Below are 4,176 nucleotides of genomic sequence, written 5' to 3' on the forward strand. Positions count from 1 at the left end.
AACCATCCCTAGCTATAGGACTTATCAAAAAGATAAGTCTTCAGCCTAGTCTTAAAGGTGGGGAGGGTGTCTGCTTCCCTAACACTAACTGGGAGCTTATTCCATAAGAGAGGGGCCTGATAACCAAAGGCTCTGCCTCCTGCTCGGCTCTTTGAGACTCTAGGAACCACAAGTAAGCCTGCAGTCTGCGAACGAAGTACTCTGCTTGGTATATAAGGAACAATGAGGTCTTTGATATATAGTGGTGCCTGGTTGTGGAGGGCTTTATATGTAAGGAGAAGGATTTTAAATTCTATTCTAGATTCAACAGGCAGCCAATGAAGAGAGGCTAAAACTGGAGAAATATGATCTCTCATGCTGGTTCTGGTCAGGACTCTGGCTGCAGAATTCTGGATCAGCTGAAGGCTTTTCAGGGCATATTTAGGACAGCCCAGTAATAGAGAGTTACAGTAATCTAGTCTCGAAGTAACAAAAGCGTGAACCAGTTTTTCTGCATCACTCTGAGACAGAATGTCCCTAATTTTGGCTATATTACGTAAATGAAAGAAGGCTGTTTTAGTAACCTGCATAATATGCGGGCCAAAGGACTGGCAGGTACCCGATATCCCGCTTCAAGAAGGAGGAATGTAGAACAACTGTCGTTTTCAGCCGGTTAACAGTGTGACTTTGCTTTAGCTCACTTACCTCCATTTGCTGGTTAGCTCCTGTTAGCTCTGGGTTAGCTCTGTTAACTTTTAGCTACAGGCAGGTCGGAGTTCATCATATGTCAATCATCCACCCCAATGCTCACAGCCCTCCTCTCAGCTCTACTTCTTTGCCATTTTTGTATATTCCAGGAGTGACGTCATGCGTGATGCCTCCAAGATGGTGATGGAACGGTCAGTTCAACTCTGCATAAACCTACGGGTGACAAAACGGAGACTCCGTCCATCTTTTATGTACAGTCCATCGTCATATGTACATACTTTATACTCAACTTGGTCTTTTTTTTAAATTCATAAACCATCTTTTTTATTGCCAGAAACTGCAGATGTGGAGATGCGAGGTCTCAGAGGAATTGGAGGCGGACAGTGGGGGGGTCATGAATATACAAGCAGACAGCAGCTCAGCCTTCACTAGCAAGATGGAAAGATTCACAAACGAATTCACATACAAAGTAGCAAAAACTCTCTAAAACCAATAGTTTCTATCTCCATGGAAACCAAACATAGACAGAGCTGGAAAACTCAAACATGCGTTTAGGTGATAAAATACAGCGCCGCTCATATGTCTGATGAGTATTCAATGCTATAACACTGTAGAAAGCTCAGGAAACTAGAAATGACATAATAGATCTTACTTAATGCTGGTCTGAAGCAACAGCTGGAACAGGCTGTGGTGACTCGCGGCAGGTTGCTGCAACTGCAGGAAGTGCTGCTTCGAGTTCACGCTGCTACAATTTGAGCTGCTGTCTGTCGACAGATGAGGATCAGCAGGGATGTTACTTTTATTGCCCTCAAAAGCACAAATCTGTCTTTTCGCAGCCATATTTTCTCAAAAACTCTTCAAAAGTCTAAATATCTGAAACAAGGAGTCTGTGTCAGATGACAAATTCAGATCTGTATATATGCATTGGTAGGTGTGGTTTCAATGCCTATCCAAACATTATGGATAACTACAGACCTGTATCCAACTAGCCGTTCCTAGGTAAAGTAATAGAAAAAGTTGTTTTTATCCAATTAAATGAGTTTTTAAATAAACACAGTATTTTAGAAAAATATCAAACCACAGCACCGAGACGGCCCTTTTAAAAATTGTTAATTACATTAGATGTATTTTGGTGTCACAGAAACTTTCTGTTCTGGTTCTGCTGGATCTTATTGCAGCCTTCGACACAGTAGACCACCAGATCTTGTCAACCAGACCCAGAAGTCTGATGGGCATCTCAGTTACTGCTTTTAAATGTTTTGACCCCTATCTCACAGATTGAAAATTTTTGGTAAGTTTGGATACATGCTCCTCAGGAACCCATGTAATCCAGTGTGGGGTTCCCCAAGGATTAATTTTAGGCCCAATACTTTTTAATCTGTACATGTTGCCACTTGTGGACATCATCACAAGACTCTGCGTTGCCTTTCACAGCCAAGCTGATGACACTCAGATTTACATCACCATGTCTCCTGATGACCGAGAGCCAATTAACACCCTTTTAAACTGTATTTTAGATGTTAAGTCATGAATAGCAGAGAATTTCTTACAGCTCAACCAGGACAAAACTGAGGTTTTAATTATCGGTCCAAAGACAAGAGAGAGATCATTTCACACAGGCTGTGACGTTTCCATCCTTCTCAGAAATCTGGGTGTTTTATTTGACTCTGAATTTTATTCCACACATCAGAAATGTCACAAAGATGGGATTTTATCATCTTAAAAACATCGCCCGAGTCCGCCCATTTCTCTCTCTTGCCAGTACGGAGATGCTGATGTTTTTATTTCTAGTAGAATAGATTATTGTAACTCCCTTCTTCTAAAGAAGAGTACTTCCAGTGTGCAGGTACTCCAGAACTCTGCGGCACGGGTTGTGATGAGGACCAGAGGGTGGGACACACATTACACCTGTTAAAAAATCGCTGTATTGGCTCCCCATACATTTCAGGGTTGATTTTAAGGTTCTTTTAGTCATTTACAAATGTCTTAATGGTCTTGGGCTTTCTTATCTCACCTTGTTTTAAGTTATGAGCCCTCGCAGACCCTGTGGTCTTCTGGTACCGGCCTTTTTGAATTACCAAAAGTCAGAGCTAAAACAGACGGCGAGACCGCGTCCCAGTTTTATGGTCCTCGTCTTTGGAACAGCCTGCCCGAAGACCTTAGGGCTGCAGAGACTGAAGTTTTTAAAAAGAGGTTCAAGACCTTTTTAGTTTAGCTTTTACTTTTCTTATTTATTTGTCTGTTTATTCATTTATTTTTTTAATAAATGCAAATAAATGCATTTTTATTTATTAATTTTTCATTGATTTTTAATCTTTTATATGTTATTGTCTTACCTAATATTATGACATTTTATGTACTTTTTATGTATTTACATATTAGTTGGGTCTAATCTTATTGTTCTAATTATTGTTTTACAGAATTATTGATTTAGTTATTTTATATTGTGTGTCTTTTTTTTAATCTTTTTCATTTTTTAGCTTCAGTGTTTTGTTTGTTTTCTCATTGAGGTTTCTCCGTGTCAGGGGCTGCACCTGTTTGACCGACGGGATCGTTGTGGTGGGGGTCATCCTGGCGGGGGTGTTGGCAGGGGTTCTGCACTGCAGCCATATGGCTGTAATGTGGACCCCGGCCTGGGCGTTCCCTGTGGCTGTGTCTCTGTTGGTCATTCCTGGGGCAGCTCCTGACATGGACAGATTCTCCAGATGTTGTTTCCTTGCAGCAGTGTCAAGCCAGACACAGAGGCAGAATCCAGAAGTTTTTAGTTTTTATTTTGGCATTATTGGTCAGGGGAAGGGTTGGGTTGTGTGCGTGTGGATAATGTGCGTGTGTGTTTTTAAGTGTGAAACTGTTTTTATTTTTATGTTTTCAAGCACTTTGATATGCTTTTGTATGAAAAGTGCAATACAAATAAAGTTTGATTTGATTTTATCTTTACTATGAAAGAAAAAGTTTCCATGTTCAGCTACAGGCTGTCACAGCGTGCATGTTTGTATGCCTAAATGTATGAAGTTGCTGCCACATGATTGGCTGGTTAGCTATTTGTATGAACAAAAAAAAGAGAATATACCCAATAAAGTGTCTGGTGAGTGAAAGTGATTGCATCATTCACATTTCATCATCAGTCTTCAGCTGCAGAAACAGTCGCTGCTGCATGGGAGAAAAAGCTCCCTCAAATCTCCTTTGTTTTTCTTATTTCTTATTTCTTATTTGTCATTTTCTTTTGCTTCCTTTTCTTGTCAGACGTACTCATATATTGTCAGAAAATGAGAGCGGATCCCCCAACTGTCAGCTTCACTAGCTTTACCATTTCATTCTCTGTGTATACCTGATGGTATCACTTTTTTGAGTCCTGAGGTTTCTTGCTTTGGAAGAATCATTCACACTCGCACATATTGATTGTGTGTAAGAAATTTCTAAAATACGAGCCTCTCTCTGGATTTATGGCCCGGCTCTTGTTGAGTCCGATAAAAGACTGTTGACCTTAAC

This window comes from Telmatherina bonti (genome assembly GCF_933228915.1).
Source record: "Telmatherina bonti genome assembly, chromosome: 14".
NCBI lineage: Eukaryota > Metazoa > Chordata > Actinopteri > Atheriniformes > Telmatherinidae > Telmatherina > Telmatherina bonti.